Here is a 24,636-nt window from a genome sequence, read left to right as displayed (position 1 = left end):
GTAGAACTATATACCGGACAGTAGCTACCGGTTGGTAAGTGGACACCAAATTACAGGGAAGCATGTCTATATGATTATGTCTATATGAAAATCTGATTATTTATCGGGTAGTATGTCTCTTTGCCGGGAAATATGTCTACTTATCCGGCATTACGTTTACTGACCGGGCAATATATCTGCATATCGGGCTGTATTTCTCCTTCCAGAGAAGTTTGTCAGCCTACCGGTCAGTATCCAACAGTACCGGGCAGTACCGTATAATACCGGCTAGACTATTTAGTGAAATATGGCAGTCAAACTGACAATCATTATTGCCATAAGGAGTTTCATCTCTTTGCTTTATTGGAATGTTCAAAAATGACGTAATTGCATTGTAATCTTGCCGTGGTCTATGTAGTAGTCAACAACTTACTTCAAAGTAAACGATCATTTCAGCTAAGAATTTAATTTAGTTAAATGTACGTAACACGTCAACGATGACGTCATGCTATGTTCTAAAATAACTTGATGAACGCTCCGGACGAAACTTGTAACATTGTTACGGAGAGCACTAGGCAAGGCGAATAAGTGACCGTATTAACAATTTTATAATCGCTAGAACGTGCCTACTCTGATAATCCGGCACTGTCCCGGTAATTTAGGACAGCAATTGACCACGCCAATTGTTTCACCAGAATGGCAGGCGCCAATTCAAGTGCCTGTTTTATGGCTACTTGCTCAGAGGGAGCAGCTCGAATGTAATCTTCGTAAAGTAATAGTGGCCTGATGCCTATAACTGTATCTGAATTATTCGAGACTTCACAGCCTGATAACCGAGTTTGCAAATGTAGACTATCAACACAGCCGGTACGTTTTAATATCAGACTCATCGCTTGCGCTACTGATATAATAAAGTGGTTTATATCAGACACATTTTGTTGAAAACTGATAAAGGCGACCCTTGTTTAACCGGTTAGAAAAAGCTGATTCGAAAGTACTCTATGAGGTTAACTAATTACGTGCCCGTTCCAGCGGATTGTTCTCCCACCGACTAATTTCCTATCCACGCTACTTCACGCGTTTTCACAGCCGAGCAGCTGTCTGAAAATACGGTTGCCATAGTAAAACGTGGAAATGAAAATTGCGCATTTGTGCTCGTTTTTGCAATTAACTGTGTTTGTGCATGTCGTCGAGTGCCAGTGAGATGTTGACTGGGTCTTGACAGCAGTGCTTCTGTGAGAATATTATAAAATGCCTGTGTATGTTATATCTCGGCAGCGTTAGTTTTGGCTTAGGAGCGACCATTATTTGACTGATTTGGCTAAATATTTGTGATTTCCAGGCAGAGAGAGCATTCTGTCTTTTTCAGAAGACGACGCAATGTAAATTAGAGAATCCATGCTGAAAAATTGGCTCCGCCAGGTATGCGAGAACGGGATCAATCATGCCAATTCAGAGTTAATACGAACAAACAATATGCGATACATGCAAAACGAAACAAAACGGTCGTTGAATACGATCTAGCTAAAGTATAATGACGTAAAGTGGACGTCCGACGTGTGTTACGTGGTTAACAACGACCGGCCTGGCAGAAGACTGACACATGTCCAGCGGGTTTTCGATGTCACAAACGATGGCATCATACCCATTTTGTATAAAAGAATGCAGGTTATGACGTCATCGTTTTTTTTACACGTAATGTTCGGTAAATGGTATTATCAATAGTCGATGTGCATGCTTCAGCATCAAGTAGCATTTTGTCTGATTACGATATGCATTATGATGTCTCGTTCGCAGCCAGTTGCGCAACCATTGTCACTACCCTTCGGAACAGGGACCTACTCCGGCACTATATCGGACAAAACACCGTGCACCAGCGTGACAGAAACCACGGATTGTTTATTGCCGACGTGATGACAGTATTTTAGTAATTCAAATCTGACTAATATGTCTAGACATGCAATCCTTTAATCGCAAGCACAAATCACTGGAGGTCTGTCGCAGTTCATATTTTTATCAACTTAACTGATCAAATGCACGTCATTTAGGTTTTATATAATAGGATTTCTTTACTGTCTATTGTTGGGATTCTTTTATTTAAGTCGAAATGGGCAATTGTCGCGATTGAACTAAAGTTGGGCACATTCATCATCGTTCCACATCGGTTCAATCACCTGCTACGCCTAGATCATCCTTGCATCCAGGCTCATCGCGTGAAACACGATGTAGCGTCTTCAAACTTCAGTGCGCAGGTAGATTGTTTTTCTGTCAAAAAATATTGGTACTAATTGTTTAGAACACAAAATACTATATTTATCGTGATAAAATTGTTTGAATTTTGGAAATAATATAAACAGATTATGATTATTCTGCGTAGTAAGGTGAAAAGGTTACACTATAATTTACATACCAACAAAACTATAATATGGTCACGTACGTCTTGTTTATAACCAGTAGCATCTGTCGCCATCCGCAAACAAGTCCCGTCTGACGCCTTGTCTGCATGCCACGTGTTACACAACATACGTAAGAATGTAAAGTAACATAATGCTTATTTGGTTCAAGATGAGATATAGTTCGTAAATATGTCTGTACAAAAGTCATTGCAGGAGTCCTCTTTGCTATGTTACTGTTATGTAACCACTCAATGTTCATTCTAATCAATCTGGCGAATATGGAATATCGGATCACATATACTACTAAAGCAGCCATCAACATCGGAAGCAGTAAGACGTCGACTTAGATTAACATAGCCTAGCATATAGTCTCTTATTTATTTGTTGTGTTTTTATTAATTTAAAATTAAATTAAATACTATGGAAGTGTATAAATGGCGAAAGCTGGGTTGCAGCGAAATTAAAAACAACGAATTGTGACCCTTGTAAGGGTTCCTTTCTATTAATATTAATGAGCATTTGAACGTCGTTGCTAAAGATTACAAGGTTTATTTTAATACGCTGAGCAAAATCGAATTTATCTTTGTAATATATTTATGATGTATGACAGAATAACGACAAATAATAATACCCACTTTTAAATGGATGTCCTCATTTACATATATTTGAATATTCACCATGATTGTATACTCTCTCAATTGTGTTAACACAATTTTGTATTGAACCTATTCTGTGGTGAATGTTACTACGGCTGCACCGCGGTTAACTCTAGTCTCCTCCACACGAGGGCAGTATCTCCACACAAAGGGCAGTATTGCCGCGCAGAGGAAAGTAACGACAAATATAGGGCCATTTTCCCCAAACAGAGGTACGCAGAGGGCAATAGTTCCATATAGAGAATGGTATCCCCGCGCAAGCTGAAGGGCAGGGTATCACCCACGCACAAGAATGTAACTCTTTGGGTTCTTGAATGCGTGCATTAGATTACATGCGATTTTGATGAAAACGTAATTAAGAAATGTTCGTTTATAGCAAAAATAACATGATGTTACCATATTGAGTAGCCGCTCCCTATCATGAACATAAATCGAGCTCTGAAGAAATGTAAATGCGTTCAAACATGAATTCTTGTGATGACTGTGACAATTTAAAAAGAATACGATACGAGTCGGGATATATATATGTATATATATGCATATCATATATATTGTGGCAAGGACAACTGACTTAATTTGCATAACCTTTAACCTCTCAGAGATTCAGTTTATATGATAATAAGATATGTGTAATGTATAGAACCTAATCACGAGAAATAAGAGAGTTGGGGGTCATAGGTCAATCCGTGAATTGGCGTTTATTTATATCACTTCAATTTATTTTTCACGTCAATATAAATTCCCAAAAATGACAGAGTCAAAAACGCAACTCAGCTTGTGAGAATGAGCAGGAATACAATGTCCTCTCTAATCTTGTTGTCTTTAATCTTTGACCTCTAATATCAATAATTATTACTCGAAATAAACGTGCATAAGACCTACAGTCAATAGGAAATGATAATCGTTATGTAAAAATATCGAAAAAAAATACAGAAAAAGACATACCGGGGGAATTATGGCATTTAGTATTCTGCCGTGCGCATCCCCGGGCCGTTTTTCGTCAACTTTGACACCAACGTTCCGTCGATTATCTCATAATCACATTTTCCCAACAGCTTGAAACTTTCTGTTTATCATTTCTTGATTGCCATTTGAGTATTTTATATTACCAAGATGAATAATAAATATTGTAATCAAACTCTCGTTATTTAGCCCAAGGCTTGCGAGATATGGCGGCAATTTCATTCGCTCGCTGACCGTGCAACTGGTAAATGGAAACCAGGAAATGCAATATGTATGCTCCAGTTGTTTTCACCTGCTTTTATGTTTGTGATTTTATTGTGCATGTGTGCTCAGAATACGTGACTGAACATCAAATATGTTTATAGTATTGACAATATGGCTGCCTTTATGAATATATAATGTGCTATTTGTGGGTTTCAATCACTGTGGCTTGTGGTATTCAAGTTCTCGCTAAGACTAAAACGTCATTTAATCCACCAGGTTCTCTGTTTTTTTCGCAGCTATTTGTGTGATTTTCACTATATAGTTCACCTAATATCAATATTTCGACAACGCGTGAATGAAATAAATGCAAAAGTTGTAGTCGTACAACTATATCTTAATCGGTCAAAGCGCAATTTCATACAATGTTGCTCCGCGTCACAGTCGACGTTTAGTGCACGTTCGAATGCAGAGTAAACACATTGTATACATTGTATACAGTTGAACATTGTATTAGCCGCGCGAGACCTTTATCGAAGACGACGCAGCACGACAACTCTGCCACTTTAAATGAAGTCAGAAGCTCATCTATACCAGCCACACAATAAACAACTTCCGTTGCTTCTCTTCGGTCGAACCATCGCTGCGCTTATTACATTACATCACTCCAACATTGTGTGTAGTCAGTGGCTTGCTGATAGATGGCGGGCTTTATCGGCACGCAAATGTGTTTAACCAATATCATGCAAATTATATATGTCATATCACTTGTCCACTGACAACTCGAAACAGTTGGCGTCGGCACCAAGCAGACGACAGGTCGGGCTCTCGTGCGTTGCATACCGGATGTATGTCCATTACCTGATATAATCTGAAATACTCACTTGGTATTGATAGATGTAATTTTAAAATCAATAAGTATTTGGTGCCTATTCAGTCAGACACCCTCTCTAAACCCAGATGACGACTCGATGTTTGTATTCGATGAAACACGTAAACAGATTTAGTTCTCGACGACCCCGATGAGTACCGCGTTGGTGCAAACTCTTGTCTAAAACAACCATTCTTTCTGTTGCAGTCGTACGTCGCTATAGACAACGATCGGTATTTGGTGACAGGAGACTGAGAAACAACTCTATTTGTCCTCGGACCGATATATAAACTAGTAATATTAAACAGGTCAGTAGTTTTTATTTGTGTATGTGTTATCAGTTTGACGTTCATGGATTGAACTGAAAAAGAAGGATTGTTTTTGTATGCCACATGTCCCGTTTAATCCCCGCCATCCACGCCTCGATGTAACAGCAAACATTAACCCCCATCTCTCATATTTCCAGTGACCCTTTTAATGCTGACCATATTGTTCATGTGGTCGGCCGTAACGATCGAATGATAAAACAACATTATTCGCCAATAAATACGTGGCGGTTATCAAATTCAACTTGATTTATCGTCAGTCGATTTGAGCTGACAACGCTCGCCATATATAGACAGTGTTATTTACAGTATGGTAGACAGTATGCAGCGAATAAAAGTTACACGTACTCCGATGCCATATCTATTTATACTTCAATCGTAAGCCTTGTTCTAATATGGTGGTGTTTTGTCGCGTATAGTTGTTTAGTCCTAGTCGCCACTGTAATGGAAACATATAGTGATTTCAAAAATAGTCACTGTGTTTAAGGAATATCGAGTCCAGTAAGACACATATTGTTTTTCTTCTTTCACTAAATCAGAGCATTTCCACGAGAATGTATTAAAGCTCTACTACAATGTTGCCGTTCACATGATCTATAAAACATGTACTAGCTTACGAAAACAAGACATTATATTCCCGGTCAACACGGGAATGAAAACAAAAATAATTAATTTCTCTTTGTTCACATATCGTGTTTGTTAAGTGACGTATGATACGGTAACCGGTTTGCCAAGGAAAACATTTATTCTGTCCATTCCGGTCACCACAGGATGTGACTTCTAGGTATCATATCGTATTCGTGGGGAAGAAACGTTGTATACATATTGGCAATATTTTCACTGCATTTTTTCAAAAAATACTTTTAAAAAAAACGGAAATATTCAATTTCGCGATGCATTGTGGGTAAGCAAAAATAATGATCACGACATATAATATCCAACCCCAAAATTGTTAGGATATAGAATTGATATTACATTGTGAATGACTTTATCGACCAACAAAGAGTGGATCGTTTAGGGTGGGTTCGATAACAGTGAAAACATCGCCCGCGTTAGATGAATGAACTAAATAACAAGATTGAATTGAAATCAACCGCCAATAATTCTGTCCCATCTGTGACTAGTCCTTTTCAGCTTGACTAATGATTGACAGGTGACCACGGTAAATTAGTTTCAAACAATCACAAGGGCATTCCGCCATTTTTCAGAATTAGAGCATGTTTTAAAATAGATGAAATGAACACGCGTTTGTGTTCACCGAATTTTCCACCCACTAACACCAAACTTGGCGTAAATCATAGCATTTCATTTTATAAAGACCCCCCCTTCCCCATACCATCTAGTCATAGTGCTGTTTGTTTAACCCGCAATACACATGTTGTAAAAGTAGCATTGTTGGAATTACGACTGTTACATGGTTGCCGCGGTCCTTCATAATCCAGCACATTATTTGCATAATCGTCAATACTACGTCGTACTAATCGTAATATATTGTTGCCATGACTGCGACACGATTCTTTATATATTCATTATTTCTTTTTTATAATATTTGTCTGGCTGTGTATGCCATCAACTGATTATACCTTTTTGGAGGAGTGGCGTTTGATCATTATACAGCATGCTATCGGAAACTACATACCACATTACTGTGTTTCCTCTTATATAACCATTTCGTGACAAACTTGTTATAACTTAACCCAACTGATTGTCAATTGATTGTCAGTTGATTTTTAAAATACCTTCCCACTGTCACAGTGTCCCATCGATTTTATTGAAAGCACAGAGTGCTTAAGTAAAAACGCGGCACCTAATACTCAATTCAATTCCACGACATGCTTATTATCTAGGGAAAGAAATGTCGTACCGGCACCCACCTATTCCGTATCCGACCACAGTTCCTCTCGAAAGTAAATAAATCACATATGCCCACTGTTAAAACCCATCCATCCGTGCAACCAATATACACTTCTGTTGTTCACGTGTCCCTGGTGCAACATCGCACGTTCCCCAATACTCATGTGACTTTTGTTATTTTGCATTTTCACACCTGCCACTTTCAATTTCATAATTCTGTTTCCTAAGAAAAATATGAATTTTTTGAATATTTGAAGCGTGTGAGCAATGATCATGATTAATCAAGGAAACAATTCGTCGAAGGTGACTTATGTTACGTAAAAACATTGCTGTCATTTATAAAGTGTCGACCCATTAGTTGTTCCATTAGTATGCCTTCAACGTCGCTGACTAATCGCCCCATCGGTTAGCAAATCCCTTTTTATAGCATGTCACATACATCATAGAAATCTCACATAAATATATTAAAAATTATCACTGTAATTACATTTAAGTCCATTCAAACGTCATTCATAAATGATTCATTAGAAAATAGTTTCTAATATAATAGAAAAGTAGGTTTACATAAGACTTGGAAATTAAACAAATGTTTAACAATCCAATATGCCTTCAAATCATTGAAACGCCCGCGATATTCGTAGCTAGGCACATCGATGATCACATAGTCATGTCTACTCCATTAACCTGTTTACTACTGTATAATGGTGCATTTGAAGTGTGACAATATCCTGCCAATGTATAGCGTGTTAGTACTAATTAGTAGTCGCGAACGAGCCTACACATAGCTGACGTAATCAACCACACATGCGTGCAGCGTCAAATTAGCCCGGGCAGGCGCGATCGGAACTAACGGTTACTAAAACGTCACGAATATTCTTAGCAAATAAACGTTTGTCGTACAAGCGCCTACAGGGGATAACAGTCCCTATAGTTAAAACTAACCACACACTTGTCAATCTGTAATATTCGCTTATTTTACTATATAAGGCGATGGTCCGATTGCAATAACCCGTTACACGCTCATATAAAATACATAAAATGGCTGAATGATTCAACAGTCTTTGCGACATTCCTAAATCATGTACTTATTTACGCGTGGGATGATATGAACTTATTAGTATGTGGATTCAGTGGACTTAGACTACGCATATATTATTATCGAGGGCTCCAAGAAATAACGTTAGATTCATGTAGCCTTGCTTTGATATAAAAGTAACGCATAACTTAAAAAAACGACTAATTATTCTTTTCGATACGACACCCGTATGGCTATAATAATACGATATGTTCAGCCAATTGCCCGAGTTTGCACTGGGCAATACATGTACGAATTAATTACGTCACGTGAGAATATTTGTACAATTTAGTCATGTAATTTATGTAAATGTTGATCTTATAGATTTTTACTGTTACACTTACGATGAATACTTTTTCTGCGCGACCAAACTACGCAAACATACCTGGTCGCCGAGATATCTCAGTGAGACTGATATAATCAAGTGTCTACTGTTCCATTCTCATTGATCGATCGCGTCTATAACGTGTAACGTAACAAACACGTGATAATTATTTGATATCCGAATGCATAATGAACATTATGCAAATAAGTCACCTAAAGTTCACACAGTACTTTCTTAGGGCGCACTTAGATACGCCATCAATGTGAGTTTCTTATATACTCCGTTCAATTGTCATTGAAATTCAAAAGTAGTTAACATTGTATACTGTTATTGCTGTTATATGACCTTTGGGGTCACGCATAATACATATTTGCAAAGGGAATTCACAAGTTCAAGATCAAAATGCAGAGAAACATTAGATACACATGCTGAAATATCCTGATTGTTCACAGCTCGGTCGATAGTAATAGATGATGATGATTTCCAGCAGTATATTAATTCTGCCCTTCGCACTCTGGTTGATTTAATGCAGTTCGAATTATAGAACGTTTTATTGAATATAATGTGAAATACACACTGGAACATTTTGCCATGGTGATATTTTTGTTTTTTCCGGCATTGTTCAGCATTTTTATGTTGCCAGTAGCCAAATGAAATGAACATACGGGTATGCTACTAAGCACTAAACAATATGTTATTATGATCTTCAATCTGATCAAAAAAAATCTTTCAAGAAATTAATCATCGCGACGCATAGTGTTTCTTCTGGGTCATGCAACGTGTACTTGTAAAAAGCGTTGTTTTTAATATCGATTAATACATAGCTCACATATCTACAATATGTCTCCAACTGGTCATTGGTGTTGGGGGGACGTGTTCTATTTTGGTGTGTCTATTTTCGTCGACTTTTTTACTTCTTATTGAGGTCAGAAAAAAATCGCGACCTAGTTTGCCTGTAAGATGTGGATTTTGCCAGTGATCGTAGTCACATCCGTAAAATGATATGTCAAGTTTCTTTTGATTTTTACTGCTTTACTCGGAATGGCGGATATTGGGAATATATTAGTAAAATGAATCTGGTGTAAATACGATACGCAAATATCAATTTTCTCGCAAAACACAATATGTTATCCGTGTATTAGTGAGTGCTCGTCGAGGGGATTATAGTGGAAATAACGGCCATGACGTGTAATATCAAATCTCAAGTATCGCCTTCTCCCCCCGAATTCTGTGTTTTTGGTGTCCGACTCTACTTACCACCGGCATCCTCATGAACAGTGTTGCATGGTGTCGCGTCGAGTTACACCACACACGGTTACAATATTGGACACTGTACGGAGATAGTGACAATACGAAAATAAATATTTAAAACAAAGCATGCTGGGAAGATAACACATAAGCAGGCTAAAACATTTGAAAAATGAATGAAGAAAGATAAACAGACAGAAACTTAACAACATAAGCCGTGAAGACGGACAAAGACTATAACGATCGAGCGTGACTGGACACTGTCACCGCCATTTGATAATCCTCAAATCATGCATCTTAATGTTAATCCATCTTGTGTTCGAAGTCTATAAAATAATACTTAAAGTATTGCGTAGTACGCCTAATATAACAGATAGAAATATTCGAATATGAAAACCAAATGTATAATGCCTTTTTGACGAAGAGAGATCTCACGTTAATGGGGTTAAAGTGGGACGTGATTCTAACTGCGGATACATGTACGAATGCTGGACTGTCTTGATTGCCTCGACCTATGGGGATACTGAGCGATACTGATATTATGAGCCGTAATGTTAGTCAGTACAACGTGTATTAAATAACACCAATGGGGACATGGTTTACCTCGCTATGGCGTTGTTGCAATATCATAACGTGGAAGGAATGTTAATGTTGTATTCTCAGCAAACTGTACCGTGCTGTTACCAGTAACTGTAATCTCAGATGAAATTGATTCAATTCTCAAAAGGAAATGCACACGTTCTGTGATTATTTGTCCACACTCTGTCTTTGCCTCGAGAAGTGCAATTGGGTGAACTTCACGTGGTACCTTCACACGAGCGTTCGGTTGTTGAAATACTATTATATTGTTGTTATAGTTTGGTCATTCTACTTTCAAACATGTTATTCAAGTTGGTTACAAATCGTGTTAGAGTGCCACAATAGAATGACGTATTTTATTATCGGGGGCGGACATCCGGGCATTTTCACCGCATGGCAACCATCACTGTGAAAACAAAGACCGAAAACTCTCAGAAAATGGTACTTTGGGATGGTTGTTGAGACTCCCCTGAACAGTTTAACAAGATTACCCCTGCGTGTATCACGCATATTAATTTGATTGTTCAGGATTACTTCAAAGTTGAGTTCATGATGTTTTCTCGAATTTTCAGCGGCTCTTCGCTCGGCGTTCCGCGTTTCTCAGCAGCGCGCTCAGAACCCGTAGAAATACGTGGTACAGTAGAACGTCTTGTGACGTAGCTCCAACCCCAGGATACACGCGTTATATACTCACAGGCTCAGATGTACTAGATGTACCTTCGCAAATCGTATCTCGACGTCACTACACCATGACGTCACAATTACCATAGCACGACAATACTAAATGTACTACCCCCAAAAGACGAAGTATTTGACATGTTATAAGCACGCGCCTCTTGAGAAAACGTGTAGGAGATCTTCAATCGACTTCTGCACGTACGTGCTGGTATAGACTACATATAACACGCATACTGGAAAAGCATTCATTATTCGCCGATTTTTAATTACGCTGTAAAAATTCGGTAAATTGAATCTACATGAACACGTAAAATAACAATAACACTTATTGATTTAATTGTAATGTCCTAGAACATAAAACTTAGTGAGATTTTTCAAAGCATAAAAGTAGTGAAATTAAATACAACTGAAAATATATTGTTTTACAGTATGCTAACAATTTACAATATGTTGCGTTTTCACATTCAAGGATTGAACATATATCGCATACGGTGTACATCAGCAATATGTATGCTCCCGATTATATGCTATGACATACAAGATGTTATTCCAGTTTCCAAAACAAAATACTGGGAATTCCCAAATAATTACCCAGGATTACTATGCAATTTGCTCACAGAAATAAACAACCTTGTTTTCGCAACAAACTCTTCAATCTACATGTGAATATTCATGCTATTGATGATGTCATGAATCACATTCCGACCAAATACCGGGTACCCAAACTAGTCAAAATTTATTGCTGACCAATCCACAGAATGTTCATGAAGGTTTTATTTCTCACTGGGCGAGTGATACAGAAACGTCAAAATTGTGTCAAATGGAAGGAAGCCAACTAGAACTTGTATTCCAATATTGTAAATATATCTTAGAAAACATGGTCATGTTACGGAATCATGGTCATTTCTATGACTACGTACATATCCATGTTGTTAAATGGCGGTGTTTGTTGAACAGCGCGTGTTTAAATCTCGTGAAAACATGCCGTGTACGTCGCCATGGGAGCACTATCAAACATGACACGGCGCAATACTTGTAGCCATGTATTGCGATGTACCGCGATTTATCACGGTGTATGACGATGAACTACGGTGCATCATAACGCATCACGATGTACCACGTTACATCACGTTGTTGCGCGATATATTATATATATGGCAATACACAACGACGTAACGCGATGTTTCGCGACGTACCACCACGATTCATCTCGATTCATCACGATTTAACACAATGTCCCACGATATGTTACGATATATGACGATATCTCACAGCGCAAGGTGTCGTATTTGATGTGGGTATGACGTGACGTAAACAATACCTGTTAACGCGGGCGCGGCACGTCGACTGTGCCATTTAAACATTGTTCTTTCATTTTTAAACAACGTACTGTTCATATTAGTGGAAATAACATTGAGAAGTTATGATATACTTAGACATAGCAATTTTCAAGACATCATATTCTGTGCTTACACAAACAAATCTCTGTCTTCATTCTCGCGTTAGCCAATATATTATGTCACGTGTGCGTGACTTTAACTAAAATATAGAGTGCATTTATTACCAGCAATCATTCGAATCAACAATACAATACGTCCATTCTTCACCCGTACGCCCTGAAGCAACTGAAGGCGCACAGGAAATACGATCTAAATATATATAATTTGCACGTACGCCGGTTAGTCCTGTTTATATGATACTATCTAGTGGAGGAATCACGACGTGTGATCGCGGCGTGTGATCAGTCTTACTCAGAAACGTTTTCAACGAATTCTCAACTACAATTGCCGTCTTTGTCGCACGTAGTGCGAACAACATTTTCAATATAACACACAATATATAATAAATAGACACGACAAGACCGACAATAGCGCAGTCAGTTTGTACGTGCTTACGCGCGATGTAACCATATTGTGACCCACACGCTTCCTACGACGACAAATACGATGTGATACATGGCTATTGTTTGAAGTAAGGAGAAATCACGTCTATTCTTGCTATATATGCTAACGTGTATTTAATACCAGTATTCCAATAGTCTACTTCCCCGGTTTCAGTGTTATTTGGTATTTGTGTCCAAGTACTCCTTACACGTTGCCTTGTTCGTACAGAGGAAATTGATTGAAGCTCGTCAGTTCAACAAGACCAGTGTGAATCGTTTTGTTTTGTTTAGTGATATAGCTTATCAGAGGGGCAACTGGTATAATGCCGAACCAATAAGGATCTGTCGTCAAATGGGTGGCGCGTTTTATCAACATCGGGCGACAATCAGTACGATTTGTTTTCCATTTCAAAGAAATCAATGTCATCCATATTGATAGCAATCACTTGCTACTACATTGTCTCTGACAGTGTGTGTTATGTCTAGACACTGCTTTATTTAGGCTCATTTAATTAAAAAAATACAAGCCGTCACTCGCAGATTTTCACTGAAATAACTATTATTCGTAATGTACATTTACACACGGTTACTAGAAGAAATGTTTATCGAGAAACGCATCCTAGCAAAAGAACCGAGACAGTTTCCTAACCGTTTTTTCTTGTAACCGTGATTCACGCCATTCAGTGCGACATCGTGTAAAGCCGCAGCAGCTTGGCACGTACACAAGATAGTGGACGAGCGCGACATCGCGATACAATACAAGAGCGATCATACACGCCAATTACGTTGTCAAACCAAATAGCTCATGCACCAATTCTATTAAATGTTGGAAACGTTCATGAGTTCAGTTATGTACACCCTTCTCACATCTGCGCAGTCGTTATCGCTGAACTATCTAGTTACTATCTTTTTTACTAGATTTGACATCTGCGAATATTCAACTAGTCAAATGGAAATCGGACTGAAATGGATTTGAAATATACAAATTCTGTCTCTCATGAAATTTCTAATGTCGAAGTGACAATTAAGGGCGGTGGTCATCGCTCCACGCATGCGCGGGATAATTGACTATTGCGCAGACGAGCAAGTACGCATCTAGACGTTACCAAGCTCATATGGTGGTGGTTGGAATGTATGAAGGAGTCATTTGTAATTAGTACCAGACGCGCCCAGGTCAAAACGCATTAGAAGAATGCATTGGATTTTGGGAAAATCAATGTTTATCAACACAAATGTCACACATGAGCGGTGCGACGGCCATCGCGCTTTAACGTTTTCCGGGTCGTATCGGTTTTGTTAAACCTTCGTGAACTCGCGAGCAATGATCGAACATTTTAGTTATTTCCCGGACTGCATCGCTGAGGAAACTCGCGGTAAACGCACTTGATCTGTGTTTGTCCTTTCATCGCTGCCCTTGGCGCATATTATGTGGGACAATAATTTGACAAGGTTTAATCTGATTGCGTGTTGGGTCGTAGTATGGGTTTCATGTTGACGTGTTTCACGTGTATACTTCTATTGCATGCATTAATGCATTAAAGTAATTTGACAGAATCCATGTCTGCATGATACGACACAGTACGACGTCTGCTGAGATTGGATTATCGCAAAAAAATGTGTTTTACTGCACTCGATAACGACTGTGATCACTGCCCTCGAAAAATATCACTGCAATTGCTGTATATGCTTTTTGCGCATGGCACTTTGTGCAACAATAGGTTAGTTTGAAAAAAAAATCGAGATCGAAATTTGTTCAATGCATGTACAAAAAATGTCAGAGAAAAAGTAGCAAACTTTGAATGTTTCCTTACTGTGTTCCATAGTACATGATTTATCACATGCACAAGCGTTATATTGATTGTACGTACCAATAATTCAAAGATCAAGTGAATGTAGTGTGTATGTTGTTGCATATTTGTTGTGGAGAATAGGTTTCTTATCTTATCACAAAATACAGTGTGTTATTTTGTTAAAATCCAAAATCTTGCGAGATTTGTTTAAAATGAGATGTTTTGTCTCCATTCTCTTCCGTCATGGCGTCTACTGTTCCCCGGATCTATGTCGCCATAGTGATGGACACGATGACAGAAGAGGATGGAGTATCATTTAGTGGCAAAAACAGCTCACGTCGCTCTCTCGCGTTACTAACGAGATCTTGGCGGTCCCTTTCGTTCGTGTATTATTGTTGAATTGAACTGTTGAGATGAGATGATGACTAAGATGTTTGTTGAGTATGATAGCACAGTGTTTCCATTGAAGCATATATGTTACGTTGCCACGGGTAACAACATACCATTGAAACAAATCGCTTACGTGACGAAGATTGACGTATTATTGATGACAGAATCTCTGCTAAACTAACATACTATGTTATCTTAACAACCATGCGTCTAATCCAAGATTATATGCACTGTACTCCTCTCGTTCAGACTTTCGTGAGCAGATTGTCTCATTTCTGCATGTCTTGTATTTGGCCGAACTAACAATAAACTCATTTTGAAATGACCGGTCATTTATAATGCTGCCACTTAGATGACTGCAAATATGGAATTGTCGCTAGATCTTGAGATTTTTGGCGACGACAATTTTAAAAAAGCAACCTAGTGGGGAGTGGGCGTAACATGTAATCATATTTACAAATCGCATACTAAGTCATTACATGTTCTTTACCATGACATTATCAGCTAGTTAATTAAGTGGAATGAACTGAAATGCACCATGGGATATCCTTACTTGTGTGCATAGTTTATTATGCATTGATATTGCTTAGAAGTTATAAACACTTATGAAATATGAGAGGGTACCAACCCTTTTTTGACCAATCAATCGATTGTGATCCAGTGTGCTAGAATATTGTCGAATAACTACAGTAATTATGTTCATTTCTAATGTTAGTGATGAAAAAATATTCGCGACGCCATTACACGGAGACTCAGGTTTAAAGTATTTTTTTTTTATTTAAAATCACATATTTCAAGAACAATGAAGATGTCATTTTACTGTAGGCATATTTTATTTATTTTTTGGTAGCTCTGGTAAGTTCTATTTACAGTAAAAAATAGGGTTTTAAACTTTATAGATAAAGGAAGTTGCTGGTTACATTATACATTTTCATAATATATTTGATATTTTTTGTTTAAGAAATGAAATTAGAAATCACGTACGGATTACAACATTTAAATAACTTACAAAAAATAAGATCTTTGTACAAATTACGAACGAATAAAATAGCTGATTACATTTTACACCTTGCCTATGTCTACGAATTTACGTTTTTGTTTTTTTTATTTAAATTACATTATTACGAAAATAAAAACAACTATGTCTACGAATTTACGTTTTTGTTTTTTTTTATTTAAATTACATTATTACGAAAATAAAAACAACTAATTACAGTTTAGGAAAATACCCCTTGCCGGTCCTCTAATTGCTGACTTGAAGATATCAATAATACATCAGTAAACATGGGTAAAAAACAAACTTTCTAATCGTATCATGTACATGAAGAATTGGTCAGCTCGATCCTCTACAGGGCACAAATGACTACATTGACTGGCTTAGTACTGATGTGTTATTGCTACCACTTTCCAATTAGAACGTGTTTTAAGGAAATAACTAATCCCTTTTTCGTGACGTCCACATAGCCTAATTGTTAAATTAATAACCACATACAGGACAGGTGCAGGACATATTGATAGTCAGAAAGCCATGTGTATCTATTTACGCGTTAAATGAGCGTGGTGGACTTGGTTTAACCCCCATTCGTAGTGACAAGCGTTGGCGTTAATGATACTTTTCATCAATCTAGACTACGTACATGACGTTAAGGAGACGAAATAACGGGTATTTTCTCCTGGTTTCCGTGGGAAGACGTATATGAATGATTCACAGCTCGGCGTGGTTAACCTTTCACTTCATACAGGAGTCTGTATACTGACATTAAAGCCCTCAAAATAGCTAATTTGTTACAATTCACTGAGTCCAGTTGACTGAATTGTTTAATGTAAATGTGTAACGCGCACGACAGCACGGAAAGCCATTGTTGGTTGAGTCCACTGAAGCACCATCAATTATCGTATTGTTTTAAAAAAAATGTATTCCTATTGTAACAATGTACTCACAGAGAGAAAGATTCACCTAATTTGGATGCATGTACGAACGCCATACAATCGCTGCATATCGTCTAAATAGAATAGAATAGAATAGAATAGAATAGAATAGAATAGAATAGAATAGAATAGAATAGAATAGAATAGAATAGAATAGAATAGATTATTGCTTTATTACAACGTTAAAGAACATTTGACAATTCTTTTTTTGGTTTCTACACATGTAGAATGTAATAAAACTAAAAACAAAACAAAAAGTGTTACAAACAAACAAGAAAAAGTAAACTACTGTGTTAATATTATTTGCTCTCTTATTGTATACGCTGTTTTGATATATTTAATTAACCCCAGTAATTGTTGTCTAGTATGGGCATTCATAATATATATAAATTGTTCCTTGTTTTTGATACCATTGATGTTATCAAACAAGTAATATAATTCCCGTCTTTCAGATTCATAAAGTACACATTCTGTGATAAAGTGCACTTCATCCTCTATGACTTGGCACTTTATGCATTTTCTGTCCTCAATATTTGTTTTTGGTCGTGTATGTCTACCTGTTTCTATATGTAATTTGGGGCTGCTCAGTCTGAATTTGCTTAGAATTCTGATTGCCTGTCTATCATTAAGCTGATCTATGTAGACTTCTTGTTTTATATCATTTTTGAAAAAGCTGATATGTTCTGAGTTTTGAATCAGCCCTTTGCATGTCCTTTTTCCAGATATCAAGACAGTGACTTGCAGAGATTTTTTGAAAGTTCAGCGTTGTGACATCTTGGTTAATAATGTATTCCTTTTCAATTTTTGTTAGTCTTGACAGCCAATGATCATCCTGGGTGTGATTTTGCATTTCAATCAATGCTAATACATTGACAACAACGCCTTATATGTCTTGTTGTGCTATATTTGGCTAATGAAGGTAACGATAACGCATTATATAAATAACGAAATTACAGACACAATACACTTCAGTTTATAAAATTGACCGGAACACACTGTCTAACATTCCCAGTATATAACTGTGCTACTCTCAACATATACACAGTTGAATTAGAGGCTAATCTAGGTTCAGAAGAATCAAAGCTCAGGCCATGTGCTGCGGAATTCCCCTCTGTAATCTTCTTTCACACCATCGTATAAAAATCCCATACAAAACTATTCACGGATTAAATGTTTAATCTCGTCACAGTAAACTTGCTCTTCACCCTTTACGGCTTTACAGTCACGCGGCATGCCTGGTATAGGTAATCCCAGGAAACAGTGTCCTATGTTATTTATTCATGAATATTAAATTAATAATATAACGAGTATAATGAGAATATAATTTCATGTCTATTAGAAATTAATATACCTTAGAAACAAATGGCCGCCAATATCTCGTTGTGAGAGAAAACCAAAAGGCAATCGCGTCCATTGTTCCTCTGCAGCAAATTCAAGTCTCGTGACTGTGTTGTTCCCAACGAGATCTTGGTGGCTATTTACGTTGTACGTATATAAGCACGCTTCAACTGTTGGGATATGCTAGTATTTTTAACGCGAACATTATCGCAACCTCTGAGATGGTGTTACTATGATAGTGACCTCTGAAAGATGGTACTATTATGGTATTGACCTCTTCGACGAGGTTATCAAGTGGCGTCAACACTATAAGTGCCTGACCGAGGAAGAATTTGAAATCGACGTTGTCGCAACTGGTGGTACTACATGAGAAAAAAAACTCAGTCGCCTAGTCTCACGAACGTGACAGATGTATGGCGTGATTTTCGCAAGCCATATTGTTCCGTCTCCCGGGAACTGAAACGAACTGGTAAAGTAATAGTAAAGCGTGTCGATTACACGCTGTATTAGCATTTCAGCCGACAACAGTGTGGACGCCAGAAGGTCACATTTGTCTTACCAGTCAAAAGTCACTTATACGTATCATTGACGACATCGGAACCAAGTTGCAACAAAGGCTGTTTGATATACCACATACCCAGTATACACTATGTTTGACAGTCGATATACCTTCTTTACCCAGTATACACTATGCTGGACAACTGATATACAATACACAACCAGCACACACTAAGTTGAAACGTTGAAATACAATTCATTACCAGTTGGAAAGTTTTCATCTTCTGAAAAACCAACTTTGTTTTCAATTCCATCCCATTAAGAGCAACGATTTATTTTTAGCCGTCGTTGCTAGACAATCTGTGAGGACAGTGAAGATGCTGATGAGCGATGTTATATTTTACTGTTTTATCTTATTTGTTGCCATTAAGAGTAAGTTGATACAATGATAGTTCGAATATTGATAATTTTGGCGCCAGTATTCATCTGTTGTGGCGTCGTGGTGATCTTTTTAAAAAACACTGTTGTTATGAATTAATTTAATATCTACAATCTGAAAATTGATTCCCAGCGATCTATTACAGCTGAGACTCATTTGGTTTGGCGTCGGAGAAACATCTTGTCTTAAACTGGAACCTCTGGCCAATGCGAAACACATTTACAAAACCCCTTTTTACGACTAATAGTATGGCAACTGATGGTTACTTTATTGGTGAATAAGTACCCTCTCCTCAATAATTACCAATCTATAGATCAAAGCATTATTCTAAACTGAGACAAGGAGCCTGTCAGTATTCTTATACATTGAGTTAAGGAGTATGCCAGTATTCTTATTTATTGAGATAAGGAGCATAACAGTAATATTCTATACTGTAATATTTTATCAGCATACCAGTAAACTTCGTATTGTGATAAGGAGTATTACAGTAATATCTGTCATTGAGATAAGACATATGATGCTTTCTAATCTACCAAGCCATTAAGTCAGTTCATTCAGTAAAAGTTTCAGTTTTCATATCGTCTATTTCTCGATTACCACATTATACGTCGCAAATTCATTTGAGAGTGCACGTCCGGTTTGAATTCCAAATTATTGCAGATGTGTCGTTTAGTAGCTCGTCATATTGTAATTGGCACTGAACATTTGACAACTGAATATGTTGGTTTCTACAGGATACACTGACCTTATGTATGACCACCACAAAAGTCAAAGATACTTTCTGACAATTGCCTTCATTTTAGAATGAAAATCATTGAGAAATTCTTATTTGCAGTGAATAGTGATATGGCACTATTTTGTCGCGTGATAGTGACGACACACAATTGCCAAATACGGACTATATGTTTGGTGTAGATCACGTACCTCTTTTCTTACATTCAGACGACTGATCAGATACAGTAAGACCTATTTACATATCAATCACTTTTAACTGTGTCACCGTTCGTTGGATCAGACACCAGCGATGTCACAGCCATTTACTGAATTAACGTTTGCCTTGTAGGCCTTAACACACAAAAAAAACTGTCAAGTTGCGCGAAATAGTTAAAATGTTGACGTTTGACCTCTGGATGTTGTTTCTTGATCGACAATGACTGTAATGGGTAGCATTTTAATAGCAGTACCATTCTTTGCCCGGCGTGAGCGTGACATTTATAGATGCGTCACTGTGATTTCACAGGGTCTCGTGGCTCGGAACTTCCACAAATACTTACCCCCACTGGTGTTGCAATTTGCGGTTCATAAATGCGAATCAAAATGACGGGACTCCGCGTAGTGGGGAGTTGTCAAAGCTTGAACGTAAGATACAAATGCATTAGAATGGGGGATTTGTTTTTATATATTTAATTATGTTATTCAGACTTGACAAACAGACATACAAACAAATGTTTTTTCACACCTAACTGACATTTAAAAAGGCGCTCATTCAAAGATCGAATTCAACATTACAAATCAAATTACTGTTACAGATATAGTCGATAATGTCAGTCAAAGTATTGTTAAAACTCCTAACACGAATCGATTCCACCCAATTGTGCAGTGGACATAAAAGGAATATATTTGTATGTAACCTCTATACGTGGTTTAATCCGCTCCTGCTGTCCCTGCTTAGAAAGATCGGGTTAGGTTTTGAATTGAAATTGAATTACAATAATCTCGAGTTACCCTCGAACTGAGCTTTTGTTGCAGTGTCACATGGCTGTCAGCACATGGCTTACAATACTGAACGATCACACGTTATCCCTGTTCGTATCAGTGGTCGTGACGTTGGGTGTTTATCTAGAAAATGAAAAAAAAAATGTCTGGTTAGCCGTGCTGAAATATTGTAAATTTCGATCGTTCGGATAAAGGATAGGTGTACTAGTATGCAATGCAGTGGAATGCTGATCATAGATAAAGTTGTATAAATTCAGAATAAGCAACAATACCCGAGAATTGCACACGTACAAGTTTCTGTTTATGATGCGTCACACACTGAATTAACCATTTTCCGTTCACTCCGAGAATAACGCGTTAGGCGTGAAATCGAACGTAAAAACAGGACATACAAAGTCATAGCGTCGTAGTGGCGTTCGGCGCGCGTCTTTCATGCAAATTGCGAGATCTTGCAGTTGAACGGAAAATCACCTATTGCTGAGTTACGTGTATCCTCCAATCATTGGTCTCGCCTTGCTCAGCTCTATTTAAGAAGTACAATGACGTCACGGAGATGATTGCAACGGACTGAAAAATAGCGTCGGAACGTTTAGTGTTTGTTTGACGGCATGGGTATAAAACAGTTAGTACGTACTAATAATTCCTAATGACGTGCACTTCATTATAATGATATTTCCGGTTCTGGTGTAGGTATCAACGCACGTCACGAACATTAATAATACAAGATCAGATATATAAAATAAAAGTAATAATCATATTTACTTGTTTACAGCAGTATTCGGTGTTTCAAGCTTGCTATATCATATCAAAGTTAATTGTAAAATATCTCAAAATGGTTCCATCGAAGTTTGGTGTTCGTGGCATCACTTGAATTGCCGGAGTGTAGTTTGGTACTATAATTTGTGTTGATAATTTTTGCCACGGGACGATGTACCGTCTCATTCGTTAAATCAAGTTACATGCCCCGCAGTTTATTATTAAATTGTTGAATATAACTTCACTGTTCAATGAGTCGTTTGGAATATAACAATCGTGAAAGTGTGTTTTTATAAGTTCTTTTCAGTGACGTGAATTGATGTAAGCGGCGCCATGCTCAGAGTCGACTCTATTTTTATTATCTGTAACATCATCCGTCTAATGACGAACACATCAAACAAGTATGCATTTTACAACACGAAGGCTTTTCGTCGTTGACAGGCGAATACCCCCGGTATATAACAGTTGTACTGCATTAAATATCTTCTTTTCTGGTTTCTGTAAAACAAGGTAAACAACCATTTGGAACAGAATAGGAGTTCATATCGGTTCATCGAATTGACCTTTCCTTGGCATTTCCCGAATTAACAACAGTCTGTATAGCACAATATTTAATGGGTTGTCATGGGTAACGGGGAAGTAGGTAGGAATTATAACTATTCAAGGTGACGTCATTTTCCATTTGATTTTAATTTAATTCTCAATATAGGATGATGTTATTAAGGATTTATGTTTTACCTGAGAGGATTACATATCTGGGAAATGTCCTAATCCATGAAGATATAGCATTGTTGTTTAGATTGGCGTGTGTTACTCCCTCGTTTCTATTGAGTATTTCCACGCGTGCAATACAATACATACCCACTGGGCGCATTAACCGACGTTTTATTCAAATATCGATAGTGTTTGCAATTTTTCCAGCCATAAATCGGATATTGTTAATTAGTCATCGAGTGTACCATTCATCAGGTTCTTTGTTCACTGCTTTAGTCGTTATTGTCGCTGTTTATATACGGTGTCCGTAACTTTTACACCGAGTCCCACACCGACCGTTTTTGCGTGTGTTGTGATCGCCGTGCGCAGGTGACGACCCTACCGCTTTAAATATTTATCAACGTAGCGAGATGAGATATTACGCGTACGATATTTCAAACGCGCGAAGCCAAATGTAAAGATTTAAAAAAAATAAACGGTGAAACGAAAACTTAATGAACATGTGCGAGATTTGTTGACCGTTTCAGTATATTTTGACCTGTATACGTGATACTCAGCCTACAATGTAGAAGTTATTTACTCTGAAAAAAAGTACGTACTTCCGTGAGAAATGTACACTCAAACAAAGCACGCAGAAATCACGTGCCAAATTTGTAGCAGATTATAAGCCAACATTTATTTATCAGCTATAACAAAATGATCAAGATCTACGACCTCGGCTTGACCCGTCATAATCTTCACTTCTACATACAGCGATAAGCCTTTCCTTCCAGATTGGATAACATAATTACGTAAAATGTTGACGGGTTATCATTCATTGTAAAAAGGTCAACAAAGTCATTGCTTCAATTGTTCGGATCATGGAGATCGTGATCTCCCAGATTGTGGGATGAGCTCAGTCATTTCACGATAAATACAATTTGTAGGTAATTGGTCATGTGTTCTACGTGCGTAAAAGTCCATACTTTGCATGGTTCGTTGGCAGTGTGTATTACATTGATGTACATTACATTTATCCGCACTGCCTCGCGAGAACGAGAAATTACGTCATAAGTACTATTGGGACCATAGTTCTTGTAGCCAATCAGAGTGTTTCCTACACGTGATAATCAAATAAATGCGATTAATTTACCGATATTAACTGAATGGTGGCCACCATCTTGAATACGATCTGAAAATAAAGCCTTTCTATAGTTTCAAGCCGTATTGAAGTAAGCTGCGAAGTAAATATCATTAAAATGATCGCTTTTATTTTATTTTCACGTGTACGCCAGATGTCTGTTTCCTACACCATGTACACTACACGTGCGTCAGACGGCCATAGCGTGCCAATGTTTACAAACAAGCGTCTACCCATGAGCCTTTGCGTTTTTAGCGTGTGTTGTTATCTCAAATGTGTGGCTCGCGTTTGTGGTTACCTAAAATTGGTTTCCACATATTATAAGTTTGTGTACAAGCTGTTATCTACGACTGCATACACTGTGCTCAGTTCGTTTGGTGGGACTCACAGATAGGGTGCATATAGTATCAGTAGTGCCGCTCTAATTACGAATAGACCTAGCTCGAGCCATTCCATTAGAGCGCGTCCGTTCCATTAGAGAGCATTCCATTAGAGAGCGGTCACGTGACGTGTGATCACCTGACAAGTGCTGGATACACGCTCTAACGAAAAATACCGTTATGTTTAGAGAATTTACGAACCGTTACGAAAGAGTTTGCTCGTTCGAAGACCGTTTTTGTAAAAGCGACAGCCTTGGTCGATACACTGTTCATTTACACAATCTTTCCTGGCACCATACGCACTCACACTGTTAGCGGCGGAGTGAAACGCGCCCATGTCATGCCATTAACCGATTACTGACGTCTATGTATTTCATGTCTTTGGCATGAAAGCTATAAAATATATAAAATACAATGCCTTGCTATCGTTTGAACAATTCAAATATTTAATTAGTCTAGCGTTTTTTTTTCCATTCCATTGGAGACGAGTCGCTCTTCATTTCATTACAGGACGGTATGACCCAAACCACCCT

The 24,636-nt window shown here is 37.8% G+C and overlaps 1 protein-coding gene and 2 long non-coding RNA genes across 4 annotated transcripts in view; 1 reads left to right on the top strand and 2 right to left on the bottom strand.

Moving 5' to 3' along the window:
* LOC144356773 (uncharacterized) overlaps positions 1-2,466 on the bottom strand; it is a 42,111-nt gene extending 39,645 nt beyond the window's left edge. Inside the window, exon 1 of the long non-coding RNA XR_013421521.1 lies at positions 2,390-2,466. This is a non-coding gene — a long non-coding RNA (uncharacterized LOC144356773). The remainder of the gene's footprint in view (positions 1-2,389) is intronic.
* The window catches only part of LOC144356772 (growth hormone secretagogue receptor type 1-like), a 116,883-nt gene that overhangs the window by 42,103 nt on the left and 50,144 nt on the right, over positions 1-24,636 (top strand). Inside the window, exons 1-2 of one of the 2 annotated variants that reach the window (XM_085494612.1) lie at positions 4,958-5,043; positions 5,274-5,374. The gene's annotated coding sequence lies outside the window, so the exon portion shown is untranslated. Of the gene's footprint in view, positions 1-4,957; positions 5,044-5,273; positions 5,375-24,636 lie in introns of those variants that run through there. The other variant, XM_085494613.1, reaches the window with a different exon arrangement.
* On the bottom strand, positions 20,806-21,645 carry LOC144356771 (uncharacterized). The gene is made up of 2 exons (XR_013421519.2): positions 21,605-21,645; positions 20,806-21,256 (listed from the first exon to the last, which is right to left on the bottom strand). It is a non-coding gene; the product is annotated as an uncharacterized LOC144356771 (long non-coding RNA).

This window comes from Saccoglossus kowalevskii, chromosome 20 (assembly GCF_978046115.1).
Source record: "Saccoglossus kowalevskii chromosome 20, keSacKowa6.1, whole genome shotgun sequence".
Classification (NCBI taxonomy): Eukaryota; Metazoa; Hemichordata; class Enteropneusta; family Harrimaniidae; genus Saccoglossus; species Saccoglossus kowalevskii.
Note: the sequence above shows the minus strand (reverse complement) of the source record. Positions and strands in the feature narration are given on the sequence as shown.